Source organism: Eleutherodactylus coqui, chromosome 5, assembly GCF_035609145.1.
Source record: "Eleutherodactylus coqui strain aEleCoq1 chromosome 5, aEleCoq1.hap1, whole genome shotgun sequence".
NCBI classification, from domain to species: Eukaryota; Metazoa; Chordata; class Amphibia; order Anura; family Eleutherodactylidae; genus Eleutherodactylus; species Eleutherodactylus coqui.
The window spans coordinates 190,128,885-190,152,559 of record NC_089841.1 but is presented as its reverse complement, the minus strand read 5'-3'; the positions used below and the strand labels follow the sequence as shown (position 1 = coordinate 190,152,559).

Genomic DNA, 23,675 nt, shown 5'->3' with positions numbered 1-23,675 from the left:
CGCCACTGGGTTCCCTCAGAGAAGCATACGATCTCCTAAAGCAGTTCGGCGCCATTTCCTACTACAAAGTTAACCCAACAAAATCGAAAATTCTCCCAATCAACATTCACTCAAACCTGCAAAAGATAATAAAAGCGGAATTCCCGTTCGAGTGGGACCCTGGGGGTATCCAATACTTGGGGACTACAATTAACCTTCCCTTAGAAAAAACCATGGATACTAACATTACACAACTCATCCAGACGACCCGTCAAGAATTGACCAATTACAGTAAAACAGAATTGACCTGGATGGGGAAAATAGTGATTTATAAAATGATGATACTCCCCAAGATTTTATATCTCTTTAGAACTATCCCACTAAAGTGCAACCCCAAATTAATAAAAGAACTACAGAAACAGCTGATGTCCTTTATATGGAATGACAAAAGACCGAGAGTGGCCGCCACCATACTATACACCCCAAAAAGGAGAGGAGGCTTAGGTGTTCCCAATATCGCTGCCTACTACGAAGCAAACATTATCCAGCAATCTAGACCCTGGGGCACTTCCCCACCAGGGATCAGCTGGCTATCTATAGAGCAAAATAGCATTGGCAAGGGTACATTAAAAGACTTACTGCTAACCACAAGCTTGAATTGGGAAATTAATCCAATTAAAAATCCAATAATAACCAACACGCTGGCAGTGTGGAAACACCTTCTTCAAATTACAAAAGATTTCTATCCTAGAGCGCAAATACCCCTTCCGATCAGCTGTTTGGAACTAGTTCTGAATAACATAAACACCAAACACTGGAGTAGGAAAGGTATTAAACTGTTATTGGATTTAGCAGACGAGGGAAAAATAAAACCCTTTCAACAACTCCAGGAAGAATATGGCTTACCAGGAAGTGACTTCCTCCTATACTCCCAAATTAAAAGCAGTTGGTCCACTCTGGCAAGTGGAGTGACCTCTCTTCCAAAAATTTTATCCAACCTTCTCCTCAATCCCTCCCCCCATAGAATCCCCCTAAGGGACATTTACGAAATCTTCTGCGGAGAGTCGAACTCCCAACCGTACCAAAAGAAAAGAGCAAATATCTTAAACTGGGAAAAAGAAATGGGGAAAACATACAGCAGAACAATGGAATAACTCATTTAGATGGGCAAATAAAGCATCCCTATGTGCATCTCTGATAGAAACACACTATAAACTAACCACTCGTTGGTATCGTTCCCCAGTCCGTCTAGCAGATTTTTTTCCAAACTACTCGGATCTATGCTGGAGACAGTGTGGACAGAGAGGCACCCTAATTCATGTGTTTTGGAGCTGCCCAAAAATTAATGGGGTGTGGAAAGACCTTCTACGTCTCATCAAGACTATTACAGGGATAGAGATCTCTCCGTCACCAGATAGAACCTTATTTTTATTAGACACAGAATCCATACCTCAGAAAAGGAGGAAACTTATTCTCCACAGTTTAATGATACTTAAGCTTTTGATAGTAAGGAACTGGAAAGCGCAATTCGTACCCTCCCTGTCTGATATAATCCAGCTAATGTCAGAACACATGTGCATGGAAAAAATTTATGCAATAAGAGAAAATAGAATCTCCAGTTTTATGGAGACATGGGATCCCTGGATTAGACATTTTCATCCACAACAAATCACACTAAACCTGAACACATAAACTCAAATAATTAAGGACCGAGTCCTCTAGTAGAAAGACATCCATTTAAACTTAGAAGCATATAAGTAGTCGAGAACATTTAGGCCCGGACGGGCACAAGAGTTACACATGATGGAACCAGTTGGGAAGTTCCAGATGACAAAAATATGGAATTCCCTCCCCACTCCCCCTCCCCCTTTCCCCACCCCCACCTTTCCCTCAACCTCTATTTTACCAATCCCCCCCCCCCCCCTTTTATATCAGTCGGTTACCAGAGAGTTTAAAAAATTTTATTTTATAAGTAGTCGGCATTAGACGTGAGTGTTCCGTGGAATCAAGGACCACAGCTCTGCAGTTTAAAGCATATTTCTACGGCCTATATAACTCGGTAATTCTGTATATCTAGCCTTTCTTCTCTTCATTCTTATCCAATAAAATTGATTGAATAATAATAAAATGCAATTATATCTATGTATAATTAAAGTTAACAGTTCATCATAATCTAATTGATGTTTGCAAGAAATAACATGTAAGGAAGGAAATTTACCAGCTTGTTATGTAATGATATGCAAAATGTTAATAAAATTTATTGAACATTAAAATTATGCATAACATTAGCCAACAGTGATGAATTCACCAGCTGGGCAGATTGAACTGGTCTGTAAGAGTTAATATGCTGCCCACTGACCCTCGCCTGGGAAGTTGGCTGGGGAGGCACAGCTGGCTGCCGAGCATGCACTTGCAGCATAGGGTTAACCTGCTTGGAACATACCCCGGGCCCTGAAGGATCCATTAACTGATGGGGGCCAACAGGCAGGGAGGAAACTGTATGCAGGAGAGAACATATGGACCCTGGTGTCTCCCCCCCTCCCTCCCCCCCCCCCCCTGTTCCAGGACTGCCCGCAGCATAAATGCCAGACCCCCCCCGGCCCCCAGCGCGCTCACCGTTAGATGTCCCTTCACCGGCACCCTGTTCACGAACGGCACCTGCCTCGGCTCTGCGACACTTCCTGCGCAGCCCTTCTCCTCGCGTTTCTCCTCCTCGGAGGCGTGCAAGCCCTGCTCCTCTTCCTCTGGCGCTTATGTGATGTCATCTCCCGGGCCTCTCTTCTCCTTCCGGAGCATACAATCCAGGGTCCACTGTAGCCGACAGCTCAAGCACATCCTGTTCAGCGCCCTCTAGTGCTTCCGGCTCTACATCACCCATGTTAATAACAGGATCCTCTGGTTCTGGCTCCAGAACCCCGGCTGACAAACCGAAGTGCTCACTGATGGCAGAGGCAAGGTCAAGCAGCTGCGTAGCCATTCTTCACCTCCAGCCGACTCAGCTCTGATGACTAACTGCCGCAGTAAGTCCTCCATCCTCACAAAGCGTCTGTATCCAAGCTGCTTTACAGCCAAAGATGCCCGGTACCTCTTTGCTGATTACCTAAATGCCCTCTGTTCACAGCCCCCTCCATCCTCGTTATCCAATCACATCGGCTTCCACCACACCGCTCCTGCCCAGCAACGGGCAGAGCTTCCCGCTCTTTTTAGGCCACCAATCAACGCCCGCTGCCAGCTTTACCTCAAAACAGCCTGGCAACGACACCCCGGCCAATCATAGCGGGAGACCATCACCAACTATTACCTGACAGAATGACCTGAGAACCAAGTTCATTAACCTTTTAATCACCATAGCAGTATACATTATGGTCCCACATAAACCTATTGTATAACACCAGAACGCTCCCAGATCCCATGCGGATCTCCCTCCTGAGCGTCACTCGATCCGTACAGGGGATGTGCGTAGATCGAGCAGCATGTACATCCCTGGCAGTGCAACAGTCTTTAAGGGCCTGGACAGCTTTATGGCTCCCCACCAAGACTGTGTCACCGCTCCCCAGTCAAGGCTGAGTCGGCGGGAGCACTGTAAAAGGATGGTGAGGGAGTACGTAGCGGATCGCACAACCATCCTCCGTGACGCCTCTGCCACCTACAACTACTGGGTGTCGAAGCTGGACACGTGGCCTGAACTAGCGCTGTATGCCCTGGAGGTGCTTGCTTGTCCTGTGGCTAGCGTCTTGTCGGAGAGGGTGTTTAGTGCGGCTGGGGGAATCATCACAGATAAGCGTAGCCGCTTGTCAACCGACAGTGCCGACAGGCTAACACTCATCAAGATGAACAAAGGCTGGATTTCCCCAGACTTCTGTTCTCCACCAGCGGACAGCAGCGATACGTAAGCAATACGTAGGCTGCACCCGCGGATGGAAGCTACATTCTCTCTCACCATCCAAAACGGGGACATTTCTGCTTCATCAATCTGTGTCTAATATTCCTCCTCCTCCTCCTGAAATCTCACGTAATCACGCTGAACGGGCAATTTTTCTTAGGGCCACAAGGCTCACTCAAATAATTTTTCTGAACAATTTTTATAAGTTTCAATGCGCTTAAAAGCGTTGGAACTTTAACTTGAACCAATTTTTTGTTACACTGGGCTGCCTCCAGGCCTAGTAACCACTTAAGCCACATTAACCAAAGCGATTCACCTGCCATCTTGGTTGGGCATGGCCAATTTTTACTGAGGTACATTAGTACTGTTGGTACACCAAATTTTTGGGGCCCTCACCTACAGTGTAATCATAGCAATTTGTATGTTCTTCGCCTGCACTCATGGTACAGAAAGGTGTGTGGGGTTGGCCTACACTTTAGCTACATAAATGTAACTTGGGCCTTGGCTATACTAAGGCTACTGAAATGGAACGAAGACTGCGCTCCCGCTATACTGCTGCTTCGGAATTGTTACTGGGGCCTGTCTAGAGTGCTACTATTGCTGACATGGAACGAAGACTGCGCTCCCGCTATACTGCTGCTTCGGAATTGTTACTGGGGCCTGTCTAGAGTGCTACTATTGCTGACATGGAACGAAGACTGCGCTACCGCTATACTGCTGCTTCGGAATTGTTACTGGGGCCTGTCTTGAGTGCTACTATTGCTGACATGGAACGAAGACTGCGCTACCGCTATACTGCTGCTTCGGAATTGTTACTGGGGCCTGTCTTGAGTGCTACTATTGCTGACATGGAACGAAGACTGCGCTCCTCCTATAATGCTGCTAGTGATATGTTAGTGGGGCCTGTCCTAATGCTACGGCTGAAATGTTACGAATTCTGGGCTCTGCCTATACCGCTGCTAATGGTATGCCTCTGGGGTGTGGAAACAGAGGCTTCCCAAAGACATGATGGCGGCGAGGCCATTTCCCACCAACGCGGTTACTGTTAAGGTGCATATAACCACGGACACGTGGAGAGGACACGTAGTGCCTCAAAAACATCCCCCTCCTCCTCCAACAGGGAAAACATTCTTGGCAAATGTCTTTGCATTGGTTCGTCTGGTGGCAGTCCAAGAATTTCACCTTTACCGACACAACAAGAGAGCCCCCACACCATCCCCCCGCCACGGCCCACTTAATCCTGGCCGCATTCCGAAAACCAACAAAATACAACCGTGCTACTAGGTCCGCAGTCACCACCACATTACCACCAACGCGGTTACTGTTAAGGTACATATTACCAGTCTGACTGGGGCATGCAGACACCTTGACAGAATGAATAGTGTGTGGCACATAGGTTCCCCATTGCTATGCCCACGTGTGCAGCTCCTGATGGCGGTGGCACAGGATTCTATTTCTCATTGCTTCTGTACAGCATTGTGGGCTATCGCCCCGCCACTTTTAAAGAGGGTCGCTGCCTAGCCATGCCAACCCTCTGCAGTGTGTGCCTGCGGTTCCTCCTCATGGCAGACGCACTTCTAAATAGACATGAGTGTGGCGTGGCATGAGGGCAGCTGAAGGCTGCGCAGGGACACTTTGGTGTGCGCTGTGGGGGGGAGGGGGGGCGGTTGGTCAGCATGTAACCCAGGAGAAGTGGCAGCGGAGTGTCATCCAGGCAGTGATTGTGCTTTGTTGTAGCTAGTGTGGTGCTTAGCAAAGGTATGCCATGCTAATGAGGGCTTTTCAGAAGTAAAAGTTGTTGGGAGGGGGGGGGCACTCTTGCCGGTATTGTGGCTTAATAGTGGGACCTGTGAACTTGAGATGCAGCCCAACATGTAGCCCCTTGCCTGCCCTATCCGTTTCTGTGTCATTCCCATCACTTTCTTGAATTGCCCAGATTTTCACACATGAAAACCTTAGCGAGCATCGGCGAAATACAAAAATGCTCTGGTCGCCCATTGACTTCAATGGGGTTCGTTGTTCGAAACGAACCCTCGAACATCGCGGGAAGTTCGTTCCGAATAACGAACACCCGAACATTTTGGTGTTCGCTCATCTCTACTGGGAACCAATCGAGAACGCAATTTTCGATCCAGACAGACACTGCACACTGATTTGAATCTTGCTGCATTCCATTACGATGCTGATTATGATTACAGTCATCATCTAAGTGTCGTTATTGGAAAAATGGACAACTTATGCAACTTTTGCCGTGCATTGAAATTCAAAAATGGAACTCCAGGAATGTGCTGCGCAGGTGGAAAAGTGAAATTGCCTGAATTGCATTTACCACCCGAACCATTATCAACGTTGCTATCCGGTGACACAAGCCAGTCTAAACATTTCTTGGCAAACATATGCAAGTACAATTCATGCTTCCAGATGACATCGTTCGGTGCAACAGAAATCATACGTGACAATTACATGCCAACGTTCAAAGTCCAAGGCCAAATTTATCATCTCGCTAGATCACTTCTACCACTGCAGCATTCAGATCACAAATTTCTCCAATTTATTTCATGGGAACCACCGATGAATAAATTGATCAACGTTGTCGAGTCAATACCAGCACTAATCGAGAAATTGTTGCTGTATTACAAAATTTATTTGAGCAACACAACCAATTAGTTCAACTGTTTAGGACAGCCCTCGAGCGAATGCCAGCTGATGATTACGTTGTTATTAGAGCTGACAAAACACCAGTCGGCCAACACGAAAGACAATACAACGCACCAACAATTAATGAAGTGGCGATCGTCATAGTTGGCGAAGAATTTAACTCGCGTGATATAGTTCTTCATCGCAGAGATGGTCATCTTCACCGAGTCTCCGAAACTCATCGCTCATACGATGCCTTGCAATATCCAATTTTATTCTGGCAAGGAGAAGATGGATATCATTTCAACATCAAAATGAGAAATCCACAAACACATGAGGAGACCAATAAGAAAGTCAGTGCCATGAATTACTATTCATATCGATTGATGATTCGTGAGAACCCAGACAATCACATTTTAAAATGTCGACATTTGTTCCATCAATACATTGTCGATATGTATGCAAAAATCGAGACCGAACGACTTCTCTTCATTCGATTAAATCAAACCAAACTGCATTCAGAAGAATATATTCATTTACGTGATGCAATTGCTACTGATGGCAATCCCAATGAACTGGGATAAATGGTCATCCTGCCGGCTACATTCACAGGAAGCCCACGGCACATGCATGAATACGCACAAGATGCAATGACTTATGTTCGCGCATATGGCCGTCCAGATTTTTTCATAACATTCACGTGCAATCCAACGTGGGATGAAATTAAAGAACTTCTGTTGCCTGGACAATTGCCTTCGGATCGCCATGACATCATCGCACGTGTGTTCAAACAAAATTTGAAATCCATCATGGATTTCATTGTCAAACATCATGTTTTTGGGGAGACACGCTGTTGGATGTATTCCATTGAATGGCAGAAAAGAGGATTACCGCATGCACACATTTTGATTTGGTTGATCGACAAAATTACACCAGACAAAATTGATGAAGTTATCTCAGCAGAAATCCCAGATTTCAACATTGATCCAGGCTTATTCGAAGACGTTACTAAAAACATGCTTCATGGTCCTTGTGGCGCAATCAACAACTATTCTCCATGCATGAAGGATGGAAAATGCACGAAACGCTATCCAAGAGACTTACATGCTGAAACTATCACTGGAAATGATGGATATCCACAATATCGTCGACGATCAACTGAAGATGGTGGCAAATTAATCACTTTAAAAGTGTGCAACAATGACATTGAAGTCGATAATCGTTGGGTTGTGCCGTATTCACCATTACTCTCAAAGACGTTTAAAACACACATCAATGTCGAGTATTGCAATTCAGTGAAATCGATCAAATACATTTGCAAATATGTCAATAAAGGAAGTGATATGGCAGTTTTTGGAGTGGAAAATGCATCTGCACCAATCGATGAAATCGAACGATATCAATTGGGACGCTACATTAGTAGCAATGAAGCTGTTTGGCGTATTTTCTCATTTCCAATTCATGAACGTCATCCAACAGTTGTTCATTTGGCAGTACATCTTGAAAATGGACAGCGCGTGTATTTTACAACAGAAAATGTACATGCAAGAGCATCTTCGCCACCGCAAACAACGTTAACTGCCTTCTTCTCATTGTGCATGCATGATTTGTTCGCAGGAACGCTACTTTACTCAGAAGTGCCAAAATACTACACATGGAATGCATCAGCGAAAAACTTTCAACGTCGTAAACAGGGCAAACCAGTTGAAGGACATCCGAATTTATATTCGTCTGACACGTTAGGCCGTCTGTATACAGTTCATCCAAACAATCAAGAATGTTTTTACTTGCGCTTACTGTTATAGTTAACATGCGTGGACCGAAATCCTTCCAAGAACTGAGAACAGTAAATGGTGAAGCATGTGCGACCTATCGAGAAGCTTGCCAACAATTAAAGCTTATTGAAAACGATGCCCATTGGGACACAGCACTCAATGATGCATCAAATACTGCTCAACCACAGCAAATACGCACGTTATTTGCGATAATATTGACAACGTGTTTCCCATCCAATCCGAAAGATCTTTGGGAAAAATACAAAGATTACATGAGTGAAGACATCCTACGTCGTTTGCGAGCAACAAATCCGAACATGCAATTCACAACAAACGTGTATAATGAGGCGTTAGTTTCGATCGAGGATATATGTTTGGCAATCGCTAACAAAGGATTGGTGCAGTTGGGAATGTGTGCACTGAATCGAGCTGCAAATAACGCTTATGATCGTGATTTGCAACGTGAAACACACATCGATGTCGATGATTTGGGTACATTTGTTGAAAAGAATCTTCCAAAATTGCTTCCAGAACAACGCATTGTATATGACACAATCATAAAAGCAATTACAAATCAAAGCAGAGGATTGTACTTCATAGATGCGCCCGGAGGTACTGGCAAAACTTTTCATTTCAATCATTTTGGCAACTATACGATCACGGAATAAAATTGCACTGGCAATTGCATCATCTGGAATTGCAGCAACACTTTTGGATGGTGGTCGAACAGCACATTCAGCACTGAAATTGCCCTTGAATTTGCAAGCCACTGAGACGCCAACATGCAATATCACCAAAAATTCCGGAATGGGCAAAGTTCTCCAAACTTGTGAACTTATCATATGGGACAAATGCACAATGGCTCACAAAAAAGCATTGGAAGCGCTTGATTGTACACTGCAAGATTTGAGGGGAAATGCACAGCCCTTCGGTGGAGCACTTATTTTATTGTCTGGTGATTTTCGACAAACTCTGCCAGTTATACCACGTTCAACACCCGCTGATGAACTTAATGCATATCTCAAATCATCAGTTCTATGGCGACATGTTAAGAAATTGACTTTGAAAACCAATATGCGTGTTCAACTACAAAATGATGCATCCGCCGAACGTTTTGCAAAACAATTGCTGAATATTGGAAATGGGAAGATGCCAATTGACAGATCTACACAATGTATCACATTGCCAACAAACTTTGGAAAGATGACATCAACCAAAGACGAATTGATTCAAAAGGTGTTCCCAAATATCGCGCGGAATTACAAAAATCATCAGTGGCTCAGCGCACGGGCTATATTAGCAGTTACCAACAACGATGTCAATGCCATCAATTTCAGCATTCAAAACGGAATACCAGGCGAAGCGGCAACGTATACACTACCGTTCAAAAGTTTGGGGTCACCCAAACAATTTTGTGTTTTCCATGAAAAGTCACACTTATTCACCACCATGCGTTGTGAAATGAATAGAAAATAGAGTCAAGACATTGACAAGGTTAGAAATAATGATTTGTATTTGAAATAACATTGTTTTTACATCAAACTTTGCTTTCGTCAAAGAATCCTCCTTTTGCAGCAATTACAGCATTGCACACCTTTGACATTCTAGCTGTTAATTTGTTGAGGTAAGCTTGTGAAATTGCACCCCACGCTTCTAGAAGCATCTCCCACAAGTTGGATTGGTTGGATGGGCACTTCTGGCGTACCATACGGTCAAGCTGCTCCCACAACAGCTCAATGGGGTTCAGATCTGGTGACTGCGCTGGCCACTCCATTACCGATAGAATACCAGCTGCCTGCTTCTGCTGTAAATAGTTCTTGCACAATTTGGAGGTGTGTTTAGGGTCATTGTCCTGTTGTAGGATGAAATTGGTTCCAATCAAGCGCTGTCCACTGGGTATGGCATGGCGTTGCAAAATGGAGTGATAGCCTTCCTTATTCAGAATCCCTTTTACCCTGTACAAATCTCCCACCTTACCAGCACCAAAGCAACCCCAGACCATCACATTACCTCCACCATGCTTAACAGATGGCGTCAGGCATTCTTCCAGCATCTTTTCATTTGTTCTGCGTCTCACAAACGTTCTTCTTTGTGATCCAAACACCTCAAACTTGGATTCATCCGTCCACAACACTTTTTTCCAGTCTTCCTCTGTCCAATGTCTGTGTTCTTTTGCCCATCTTAATCTTTTTCTTTTATTGGCCAGTCTCAGATATGGCTTTTTCTTTGCCACTCTGCCCTGAAGTCCAAAATCCCGCAGCCGCCTCTTCACTGTAGATGTTGACACTGGTGTTTTGCGGGTACTATTTAATGAAGATGCCAGCTGGGTACCTGTGAGGCGTCTGTTTCTCAAACTAGAGACTCTAATGTGCTTATCTTCTTGCTTAGTTGTGCAACGCGGCCTCCCACTTCTTTTTCTACTCTGGTTAGAGCCTGTTTGTGCTGTCCTCTGAAGGGAGTAGTACACACCGTTGTAGGAAATCTTCAATTTCTTAGCAATTTCTCGCATGGAATAGCCTTCATTTCTAAGAACAAGAATAGACTGTCGAGTTTCAGATGAAAGTTCTCTTTTTCTGGCCATTTTGAACGTTTAATTGACCCCACAAATGTGATGCTCCAGAAACTCAATCTGCTCACAGGAAGGTCAGTTTTGTAGCTTCTGTAACGAGCTAGACTGTTTTCAGATGTGTGAACATGATTGCACAAGGGTTTTCTAATCATCAATTCGCCTTCTGAGCCAATGAGCAAACACATTGTACCATTAGAACACTGGAGTGATAGTTGCTGGAAATGGGCCTCTATACACCTTTGTAGATATTGCACCAAAAACCAGACATTTGCAGCTAGAATAGTCATTTACCACATTAGCAATGTATAGAGTGCATTTGTTTAAAGTTAGGACTAGTTTAAAGTTATCTTCATTGAAAAGTACAGTGCTTTTCCTTCAAAAATAAGGACATTTCAATGTGACCCCAAACTTTTGAACGGTAGTGTAAGTCCATCGATACTGTGATGAATCAAGATGAAGTGGTCAATAACACAACGGAATTCTTGAATTGACTTGATTTTCCAGGTATGCCACCGCACGTTTTAACATTGAAAATTGGCGTGCCTATCATTCTTCTCCAAAACATCAATCCACCACAACTTTGCAACGGTACAAGACTTGCGGTGAAAAAGATGATGAACAATGTCATCGAAGCTACAATTCTGAATGGGAAATTCAAGGGGGAAGATGTTCTGTTGCCACGTATTCCAATTATCCCAACAGACATGCCATTTGAATTCAAACGTTTACAGTTTCCGGTGCGACTCGCTTTTGCAATGACCATCAACAAAGCACAAGGACAATCGCTGCAAGTGTGTGGGATAGGTTTGGAGAATCCGTGCTCCTCACATAAACAACTGTGTGTGGCCAGCTCACGCGTCGGAAAAACTTCGGATTTATTCGTGTATGCACCAGACGGAAAAACTAAAAATATTGTATATCCACAAGCACTCGATTAAATACATAGAATTAAAATTACACTTTGAAATGTTTCCCATATGAAAATGAGTAAGTTTAAATAAAAATGACACAATGTAAATTCAATGTTATCAGAACGAGTTTCCTAGATTTTCCTTTCTTCTGATGTCGCAGCAACGCGCGACAGGTAAGCTAGTATATATATTTATTTTTTTTTTGAGGGGCTGGATTTGCAAATTCTGAGTTTTATTATAGGACGCCATGAGTTCTTGGTATGCCCCTGTATTTATTCTCAGCCTGCTCACTTCATATGTCAGTGTCATGCTGTGAGTTCAGGCCAAGCTGGCAGACTTGTCTGTATTATCTACCCTTAATACTCTCATCTGAAACTGGCCATATAAAGAAGAAATGTATTTCTCGTTTCTGGTACTGCATTTATGCACTAAGCTTGGTTGTGATACTGTATTTAACTTAAACCAAAAACGGTAGGATACAGTGTGGCAGGCAGACAGCCACACCATGGTCACACACAGTAAGAGGGGTGCACCGTCCTGCAGGAGAGCAGCTCACCACTCTGTACATAGTGGTTGCTACAGCCTCTATAAGGTCTGTCCGCCTGATGCAGCGACTTCTAGAGGGGGGAGGAGTCCTCTGCCGCTGGCCAGAGGTACAGTCAGGGAGGGGAGCAGGAGAACACTGACAAAAGTTATTACCAGATGCACAGAGGTTCCAGTTTGAGCCTCTCCACTACCTGTGAGGTGATCAGGCAGGGGGAGCGAGCAGAATGGCAGCAAGCACTCAGAAGCACTGTTGAGGGGTTGCGCCCCCATATTGATGTGTGCGGTGACATGGAGAGTACGCCACCACCCAGAAGATCAGCCCCCTCCACAGGGAATAGTGTATTGGCCTAAGCCCTGGGCAGCCATTTTGGGCATAAAAAGTATTGTAGCTGCGTCACTGCAGTTGAGTGACCACAGCCAAAAAAAATAGGAGCAGCAGTGTGTGCTGCCCAGCGGCACCCAGGAGGTGTTCAACAGATGTTCCCAAAGAGAAAGCCACAGTACATGGCAGCATCCAATGTTTGTCTGGTATGTGTATTGCTGTCACAATACTGGAGAGCAGCACAAAGTATTTTCTCCTAGGCTCATGACAGCTCATGTAGCTAGGAGGGCAGCAAGGAGTTCCATAAGAAGTGGCTCTTTATAGCTGGAAATTCAGTAACTCAGCAGAGTGAAGTGTAATAAAGATTCTGAAACACTGACTGTTTTTTAAAGTTAAAAGCATATAAAATAGCAATCCTCCCCAGGACATGTGCGAACAGCAAGTAGATTGATCTCTTAACCCTGTTAATGGCACGCCCGGAAAATCTCCTAAAATTCAGTGTTGAAATGTGCTGAAGACTACCTAAACCTGCCACTGAAGGGGTTAATTAAATCAATACACATTAGATGTTAATTATATTGTGCAATGGATCAAATTCTCGGCCCAATATAATTGGGGCTTGTTCAATTTTCGTCTACATGGACCGAGAAAAGACTTAGAGATGAACGATCACTACTACAGTCATTTGTCTCCATAGGCTGGCTGTACATTGCCTGTTCACATGGGCAGATGTGCAACTGCGTTTTTATGCTTGCTGAAAATCAATGACCAGTTGACAAACGAGTGTTCCATCGACTGATTGTTGTACATTTACATGGCCCAATTATTGGGCGTATAATTGTTCATCCTTGATTATCAGGTCGTGGAAAAAGACTTTTAGAGTTGGAAATAATCAAACAATGATAGAAGTGACATAAGAAAAATTATCCTAAAAAGAGTGATCTTCCAAAGAGCTGTGCAATAACGACCTATGATGACATCTATAAAGACTAGATGGTTTCATTTTGTAAGGCAAAAAATAAAATGTAAACTTTTTGCTTACGCCCCGAGTCTCAGTGATGTAAAAGATATGTATGCCAAATTTCAAGAAGATTGGATAATATTTAGAGGTTGCACACTTTGATCAGTTTTGTAAAAGTAGGCAAAAAATATGATTTTTCAATGTTAATTACTTTTATTGGGAAAACTAGAAACCACAAACTTAAATAATACTAAAACTAGACACTAAGATTAATAGGTAGTATGATAGGCAAAACATGTGTTATATGAATCAACTTTGAACGATGCAATCTTTGGATGTAGTTAACCATTTTCACTCATTGTTCTACTAGAAAGCTTTGAACGGGGCTTTCTTAATCAGTGATTGTCGTATATGACGTAGATGAAGCCCACAGACTTTGAAACTTCTGAAAAATCTGGATGTCAGGACCACTTGATGGTATACCACAACACTCCTCAAACACTCCTTTCAATATTAGTTGATGGGTGTGTTGACGGCAAGCCAACCACGACAGTGTTCATCCGAATTCCGTTTCAATTCTGGTACATGCCCCTTGGATAAGTCCTGTAATTAGATGCTGTAATATCAAAAGACATACCGATGATATTGTCACGTAGCCCAAATCGTTCCACTTCCCAAATAACTACTTCAGCCATCTGCTCACCAGTGCCTTTCAGGGTAACAGGTATGCCAAGCAAATGCTCAAAATCTTTGCCAGACACTAGAGCTGCAACTCTATCTTCCAAAGTTTTGACTTTCCCATGGGAAACTGAGGGTAACAGTTTACTATCCCAATGTAAGAGCAAATGAGGAGGATTTTCAAAAGAGTCACTCTTTGCTTTTGTTTGCCATTTTACTAATATTGATCGCCCGAACTCGGTAAACGGTAGCTGGAGATACGGAAATTTTTGAAACATCGTGGACAAGGCTCCTCGCAATTGCTATAAATGAAGTACTTGCTTGTAAAATAGACAAATACATGAGAAGCTCATAAGTACAAAGCACTTCAATATTAGAAATTTCGCTAGTTTGATATAAAAGTGATCAATGTGTGCAACCCTTAAATATTATTCAATCTTCTTGAAATTTGGCATCTGTATGTTTTACATCACTGAAACTCAGGGCGTAAGCAAATTCATATGAAAATCACATCTTTGGCAAAATGAAACACCCTAATAAAGACTGTTATAATACTAGATTAAACTCCTGTACAAATGCCCAATAACCTATTTAGAAGTAGCAAAATAATACATTTATGAATCACATGGTTAAAATCCAGCAAGAGACGGCTAATAGAACTGATTAACCTTTATTGACTTGACTTCCGCTGTTACATAATTCTCTATTTATCTTCTACTAATAATATTGTTGTTTAGCTGCAAATAAAAACCCCTTGATGGTCACCTAACAACATTTATGAGAAGCTTGTAACAAGTTTGGGGTGCTGTCAAAAGTTCTATAGAGTAAATGATTCAGTCCTTTCTCTGTAAAAGGTTCCCGGCAGTATATATCAGACTCAGGAAACAAAGTGTGAATTATCGAGGGATGTTCTATACTTAGAATCAGCACAAAACACGCTGGCTGAGCATCATTGTGGGATATTTTGACAGTGTCTGGGTAGAACTTCCTCATAGTGTCACTGGCACAGTAGTACATAGCGCTGTCTGACTGTACCAGATTATCAATTTTAAGCAGACCGACAGACCCACGTGTGGATGGCGTGACTCTGTTCTTAAAACTATCATGTATATAAGTGGTGTATCCTGTTCTAAAAGCTGCTATCCATTCCATAGCTGCAGTGCCAGGATACTGTCTGACCCAGTTGAGGTGGTGAGCATTTATGTTGTACCCAATGGCTTCACATTGTAACTCTACAGATTTCCCAGGCTGCACAATCTCTGTTTGTTTCAGATTTAGCGCCGGAGCAGACTCTACTGGGCGATCTTAAAAAGAAAATAATATATTTTAGTATATACATGATATGTTTCAAGTAGCATCTTTCCTATGTATATGTAATATATACGGTACTTACCAAGCACATACAGCAAATATATACACAAAATATATGATGCCATATCAGTGGTTCAGGCAAAAGTACCAGAGTGCAGTAAAGTGTTTAACCGTTAGATCGCTCCTTTTTCATGTACTTTACTGTTTTGCATTTATATACGCGACTTTTCTTATTTGCATATTTCATATTTTCACATGGGTTTTAACACATTGATTACGTATTGGTGCCTAGTGATTGACAGTATACACCAGTGATTCCCAACTGTGGTGGCGGGCGAGCCTGCTAGGGGGCTGCGACACCAGTAGACGATTAGCCATTTAGTCCACCAGGAAAACTCCTGGTGTGTCAGTCATATCCTGAGGCCGACCTCAACTACCGCTGCAGCAGCGTTCCCTTATAGGCTGGTGGAGACGATGAAGTTCAAAAAAAAAAAAATAAACAAAACAGTACACTTACCTCCTTCACTTTTCCCCCAGTATGTTCCTATCTGTCTTCCAATTGCACGGTCATGTGGTATGTGACCATGCAACCTGGAAGTCAGGAAGGAAGAAGGTGAGTATATTATTTTTTTTTTTAAATTATGCAGCATAAGAAGGACCGAGGCAGCATTATTGCTGATGGGTACAACAAGCGGAAGTGTTGTAACTGATGGAGGGCTACAAGAGGAAGCATTATTACTGACAGGGCAACAAGCGGGAGCTCTATTGATGATGAGGCAATAAAAGCAATCATTATTACTGATAGGGAGAACAAAGGGCAGCATTATTAATGATGGGGCGAACAAAGGGCAGCATTATTAATGATGGGGCAACAAGGGGCAACATTTTTAATAATGGCACAACAGGAGATGGGGCAGTATTAATGATGGGTCAACAATGCTACCCATATTTACCTTACCATTTTAAGTGGTTGGCTATATATCTGTAGCCGACTTATGTGCACAGCTTTTGATGCATTTTTATCTTATTCTTACAACACATGGGGCTTTATTTTTGCTTTACAGATGTGCCCACCCTTGTGGTATCTCTAATTTGATGAATAGAGATGAGCGAACGTGCTCGTTTAGGGCAATTACTCGAACAAGCATCACTTTTTTCGAGTAACTGCCTACTCTGGCGAAAAGATTCAGGGGGCATCGGAGCGCGGCGGTTGGAGCGGGGGGGGGGGGGCTCTCTCTCTCCCTCCGCTCACCCCCGTGCCCCCTGAATCTCTTCGCCCAATTAGGCAGTTACTCGAAAAAAGCGATACTCGTTCACGCAATTGCTCTAAAGGAGCACGTTTACTCATCTCTAAGGAAGAACTGTACTATTTCATGAAACCAATTTCATACAATATTGTGGCATGCTAGCAAAAAATTTGAATTCTGCGATTCGTAGCACAACCATGGAGTGCTCACAATCCACACATGTAGGATAGACAACTTGTAACACAGTATCTCAGAATTATATTGTTTTGTAAAGCTGGTTATCTTGTGACACACATCTGGTCTTATCCAGCAAAGAGGGAAGGACACATCTGCATTCTCTAGAATTAAGCAAAATGGCTAAATTGCCAGAAGTGCTACTAAACCACTATCTACTATTTTTGGAGTTTGAGCTCTTGCGGACAACGTTATTCTGCATTTTAGGATTTGTTATTCAGTTACAGGCAAAACCAAAATCAATAAAAAGATTTATTGGGGCCATTAACGTGTTAATGCCACTTTAACTGCAAAAATTTTGCAATTCACAGACGAACATTAAAGGGTTTTTTCCACTCCTAGGTATTGATGACTTATCCTAAGGCTAGATCATTAATAGCAGATTGGCAGAGGTCCACCGCTTGTTTCCCGGGATGGTAATTGAGTGAATGGAGCAGTCTTTCCACAGAAGTAGACAGCTCCGCACATTGCGCAGTGGCCCCAGGTGGTATTGCAGCCTGAGACCCACTGATGTGATAGGATGTACTACTATGTAAATGGACAGGTTTGCTATTCAGAAATGTGCAATTGCTGGTTAATCTTGTAACAGCAGTCTTAGTGATTGGAATGAACCTGTCCCAAACACAAATACTGTACATGTATAACTAAAAATAGATGTATATAGAATTATAGAACACTAGAAGAATGATAGCAGAAGAAGAGCATATGATCCATCCTTACGTGACTTTCTTTTTACTTTCCTGTTGTGGTAAATATGCAGCATGTTTATCCCAGACATGTTTACCTTCACTTACTGTGAATACAAGAAATTACTATCTTACACTGGAGAAGCCGACATATATTCACTGCTGATTAGTGTTCAGGGTGGAGCCAATGATAAATGTGGGCTTTCTGAAAATGAGTAAAACCAGCTTAATGGTATTGATGAAATATCACTGTTCTCTTTTCCTTTCTTGTTTTCTCCTAAACATTAAGCGTAGAGTGCCCTCTTCAGTGTGTTCCTGGTATTGCATGTCTGTAGGAAAACAGATGTTTGGCAGCTTTCTGAACAAGTTTAACTGAATCACGACAATATGTATTTAGAAAATTAGTCATGTGACAAAAATTACCAAACTTTGGAAATGCAAGGAAAAGGAATTGAACGTTAGATTATTTTTACAGTATTGTGAAACTTCCTGACTTGGTAGTTTGAACTTACCATTTCTACAACTTATTTCTCTGGGATATCAAAGGGGAATTTCTTTTTAACATCACAAAAGACATCATACTGGAATCATTAACTGGGGTTTCCTCTTAATGAGGGCCAGACCCTCCAATAACAAAGCACTTTTTGATAAATAAAATGTATTTACTTAAAGAGATTTTGTCATTAGAAAAAAAAATATATACTTTCCTATTCCCCCAGTCAGTCTTCTTACTGTCTTTTCTCCTCCTGGTTCCTCCAGTGACCTAAGTCACGTCACTGCAAGCCAACCGGATCTTCTTCCTATGATGTAGCGTCCATTCTTGGAATTCTGCTTCCTGCAGCTAAGTGTACGTTACGTCACTGGTCATATAGCGTTCACCGCTTAGCGGAAAATGCAGAATCTTATGCTGGGCTATTGCTGTGGCTGCACATGCGCAGTGTCTTCTGGCAATAGTTCATGAACGCTTGTGGCAAGATACTGCGCTGTCACGGCAATAGCCCAGCATAGCATTCTGCATTTCCCGCTAGGCAGTGAACACTACATCACTAGTTACATAGCTTACACTGCCCTGCAGGAAGCAAAGTTCCAAGAACAGACGCTACATCAGAGGAAGAAGCAGATTTGGCCAGCTATCAGTGACGTGGTCCTGGTGACTGGAGGAGCCAGGAGAAGATCGTCGAGGAGAAGATGCAGTAAGAGGACTGTCTGGGGCAGTAAGTATAGATTTTTTTTTTATGACAAAACTCCTTTAAATAACTTCAGTATTAAATAATACAAGTGTTTTAATAAATTTACCAACTTATCAAAGACAGCAGTGTTTGAAATAAGGCATCTATAAAAAACAAATACTATGATAAAAAGTTAAAATATCATTCACAGAGTACCCAATACACATTCCCCCCAAACTAGTCACATCCTCCATTCTACAGGCCTTATTTAAGGAAAGGTATTTAATGGCAACCATGGTTGAAGTGGACTAACACTTACTGACAGGACTTTCTACCTGAAGCATTTCCTGTAGACCCATTTCAGAACTATAGAACTTCATTTGCTGTTTTAACACTTTATAAGCATATTGGCCCATACCAGTTACATGTTAACCACCGAACACTGCCAACTAGGACATAAAACCAACAGAAGCTAGAAATTTAAACTTTAAAGTAGTTCTCTAGGAGATCAGTGAGGACCTGCCATATGGGAACCCCCACTAATCAGTTATTTGCAGGACTGGTGTGCTTGCGCACTGAGCTGCTTTCTACAGGAAGCAGACAGCTCCGTTCTCATTGCAGTGTTCAGGCTTCGTATTGCAGATAAAAGTTCCTATTCATTTGACTTCCTGCAATACCAAGCCTGGCCACTACAGTGGAAAAAGAGCTATCTGCTTCCTGCAGAAATCAGTTCAGTGAACAAACATACCAACATAACAAACAGCTGATCAGCAGAGATCCTGGACAGTAAACCCCCATTAATCTATGGTTGATACCCTATTCTAACTCGACTACCCCTTTAAAGGGGTTTCCCCATTTATGACATAGCTATCCCCTATATAGATTATGGTCTCCTGAGTCTTATTCTGCCAGGTGGAGTAGCAATGCAGTATTAACAGAGGTGAAGGTCTTTAGGTGTTTAGAAATTACAATGCAATCTCCCACATATCTCTATTCTCCAGTTGTATGCAGAAGGGGACCCCTACGTATAAAACACTTATGGCATCTCTTGTAGATATGCAGTTAGCGTTTAAGATGTGATAAACCTTTAGGATCTTGACGCTAAAAAAATGAAACAAAACTTATGGCCCGTCTTGGGCACTGAAAGAGCTTGATGTAACACTGGTTGCACTTCACACATTAAAGGGGTTGTCTCGCGAAAGCAAGTGGGGAAATCAGGAGGCTGGAACCGGCACACCTCATGGGGCGGAGCTACGCGATGATGCGTACAAGGGGGCGGAGCCAAAACGCCGATGCTTCCAAGACCAGCCGAAGGGAGAAGATGCATCTGCGCAAGCGCGTCTAAAAAAGCAAGAAGACACCGAAGTTAGACGGAACCATGGCAACGGGGACGCTAGCAACGGAGCAGGTAAGTGTATAACTTCTGTATGGCTCATAATTAATGCACGATGTATATTACAAAGTGCATTAATATGGCCATACAGAAGTGTATAACCCCACTTGCTGCTGCGAGACAACCCCTTTAATAGATGTAGTTCTTAGATTAGTATATAGTGACACCTAGCGACCTTTCACAAAAGGATTTCCAAATTGTAAACTGAAAGCAGGATGCAGCTGTGCCATTTCCCTGCTGCCATCAGTAAATGTTAAAGCTGAAAACACCACAATTCGTTATATCTCTAAAAATGACTTGAATGGGATCAGTTACACAGAAGCTCAAGCAGTGAAGCGTGCAGTAAAGTACAGTTCTGAAAAGCATACAGAAAACCGCATACAATTCAGTGACTTGTATTTTATTGTATTGATGGCTGCAAACACAAAGCTTCATATTTACTATCACTTCATTAAAAAATAATCAACAGTCAGGGAGAGCGCCTCACACTCTATATGTGCACAATATAATAGAAAATCCAATTAGCTTACCCGGTGTCAGGCAGGATACTAATAAGCGTCCCTCCTGCACCTGGAGTCCGGATGAGCCTTTACCAAATTACTTTCGAGGATTCTTCCATTTATTCAATTCCTTGGAGAGCTGCAGCATTTAAGGGGTACTCCAATTTTTTGGCAAAAAAATGTGTATAGACAATAAATAGAATTTAAAAAAAAAAACTTTAAGCTTGCGCTACAATGGATCAGTCTCTAAAGTCCACAAAGAGGAAAATGAATTTTCCTCAAAACGAATGATCCTTAAAAAGCTATTTTATTAATCACATGTACAGAAAAGAAAAAGAACATGGTAACTCATACCTCTAATCATACATTAAGATATGCAAAGCGTTTCTGCGTCATGCGACGCCTTTATCAAGCTTGATAAAGCTTCATTAAATACAGTAAATCATCATCATCTTCAAACACAAAATCATGAACAAATAACAGGATAACAGGAAATTTGAATAAGAATAGCTTGAATAAAGTAATTTCAATATGTTACTATTACATTTTTAAAAGTTGCAATGAGTTAGACACATAATTATATAGACATATAGATAATTAATAGAGATGAGCGAGCATACTCGTCCGAGCTTGATGCTCGTTCGAGTATTAGGGTGCTCGAGATGCTCGTTACTCGAGACGAGCACCACGCGGTACTAGTCTCAATTAAACAAGCACTGACCATTGAATTCAATGGAGCCGGCAATACAGCCGGCTCCATTGAAAGCAATGGGCTGCCGGCGATCTCAGGATGAATTTTCGGGAGGGGCTTAAAAATATAAGCCCTTACCTGAAAATCATCCTAAAATGTGTAAAAATAAAAAAATTAAAATGTCAGCATAAAGATCGTTCTCCTCTGCCATAGCTGTAACAGCTGTGGCAGAGAAGAACGATGTTAGCCCATTGAATTCAATGGAGCCGGCAATACAGCCGGCTCCATTTAAAGCAATTGGCTGCCGGCAAGCGCAGGATGAATTTTCGGGAAGGGCTTAATAATATAAGCCCTTACCTGAAAATCACCCTAAAATGTGTAAAAAAGAAAAAAAAAAAAAAAAATGTATACTCACCTTTCCGCTGCAGCCGAAGTTCAGCCGTGTCTGGCCGGCAGTTCTCCTGAACTGCTTTCTGTAATATTCAGCAGGTGGGGATTTAAAATCCCCGCCTGCTGAATGAGCTGCCTCTGATTGGTCCCTGCACTGAGCCAATCAGAGGCAGCACTCACCCATTCATGAATTCATGAATGGGTGTGAGTGAGAGCTGCCTCTGATTGGTTACAGCCTGACCAATCAGAGGCAGCTCATTCAGCAGGCAGGGATTTTAAATCCCCACCTGCTGAATATTACAGAAAGCAGTTCAGGAGAACTGCCGGCCAGACGTGGCTGAACTCCGTCTGCTGGGACAAGGGGAGTGAGTGTGTATATATATATATTTTTTTTATTTTTACACATTTCTGGATGACTTGCAGGGAAGGGCTTATATATTTAAGCCCTTCCCAAAAATTCATCCCGCGCTCGCTGCAGCCCATTGCTTTCAACGGAGTCGGCTGTATTGCCGGCTCCATTGAATTCAATGGGCTAACATCGTTCTTCTCTGCCACAGCTCTTACAGCTATGGCAGAGGAGAACGATCTTTATGCTGACATTTATTTATTTATTTTTTACACATTTTAGGATGATTTTCAGGTAAGGGCTTATATATTTAAGCCCTTCCCGAAAATTCATCCCGCGCTCGCCGGCAGCCCATTGCTTTCAATGGAGCCGGCTGTATTGCCAGCTCCATTGAATTCAATGGGCTAACATCGTTCTTCTCTTCCACAGCTGTTACAGCTGTGGCAGAGGAGAACGATCTTTATGCTGACAGTGGGGGGGGGGGGGGCACTCTTGCCGCTATTGTGGCTTAATAGTGGGACCTGGGAACTTGAGATGCAGCCCAACATGTAGCCCCTCGCCTGCCCTATCCGTTTCTGTGTCGTTCCCATCACTTTCTTGAATTGCCCAGATTTTCACAAATGAAAACCTTAGCGAGCATCGGCGATATACAAAAATGCTCGAGTCACCCATTGACTTCAATGGGGTTCATTACTCGAAACGAACCCTCAAGCATCGCGGGAAGTTCGACTCGAGTAACGAGCACTCGAGCATTTTGGTGCTCGCTCATCTCTAATAATTACACATAAATACAGAATTACACTACAGCTCATTAATTTCATTATGCCAATCAAATTGTCAGTTTTTCAGAAGTGAATAAAAGTAGCTAGTTTGTGATGAATATGGATTCATTTTGGCAAATTAATCATTATTGTGCTCACTTCTTCAGGTGAATATTGTGATGAGAGAAGAATGTAAGGAAATCTAGGCGCAATGCATTTGTAAAGATGTGTATGAGTACAATGAAGGTTATCTACCTTATCAATGGGCTGTAGGGCAATAGATTAATATGTATTATATGGCCTAGTCTTCACACTTACTGAGGTATTTAAGAAACGGTTATTTTGTAGTTTTTTCAGATTAAGATCTGGAATTGGTGTTATTCTTCCACCCAGCACCTTAGTTTCCATTCCCCACTGCAGCTGTTTCGGTCATATGCATTTTAGCTTAGTTTTGCTTCTCAAAGGAATAACCTTCAAGAAGTATTTGCAAAAGACACCTGTCTATTTTACAATGTTATTCAGTAATTGGCCTTAAGCACAGATCATGCTTGACTTTTCAGCATAATTTCTGACGTTATATGATTTCATTTTTCTGACTATCTTCTTGTCTATATACAATATTTATTATATTGTATTTCCATTATCTTTTAATATAAGAAATTAAATAGTTTACATGTGTGTTAATA

At 42.4% G+C, this 23,675-nt stretch overlaps 1 pseudogene; it reads left to right on the top strand.

The window, feature by feature from the left end:
- Nucleotides 1-6,558: 6,558 nt before the first annotated feature.
- On the top strand, nt 6,559-8,304 carry LOC136628911 (uncharacterized; annotated as a pseudogene).
- The last annotated feature ends 15,371 nt before the right edge of the window (nt 8,305-23,675 follow it).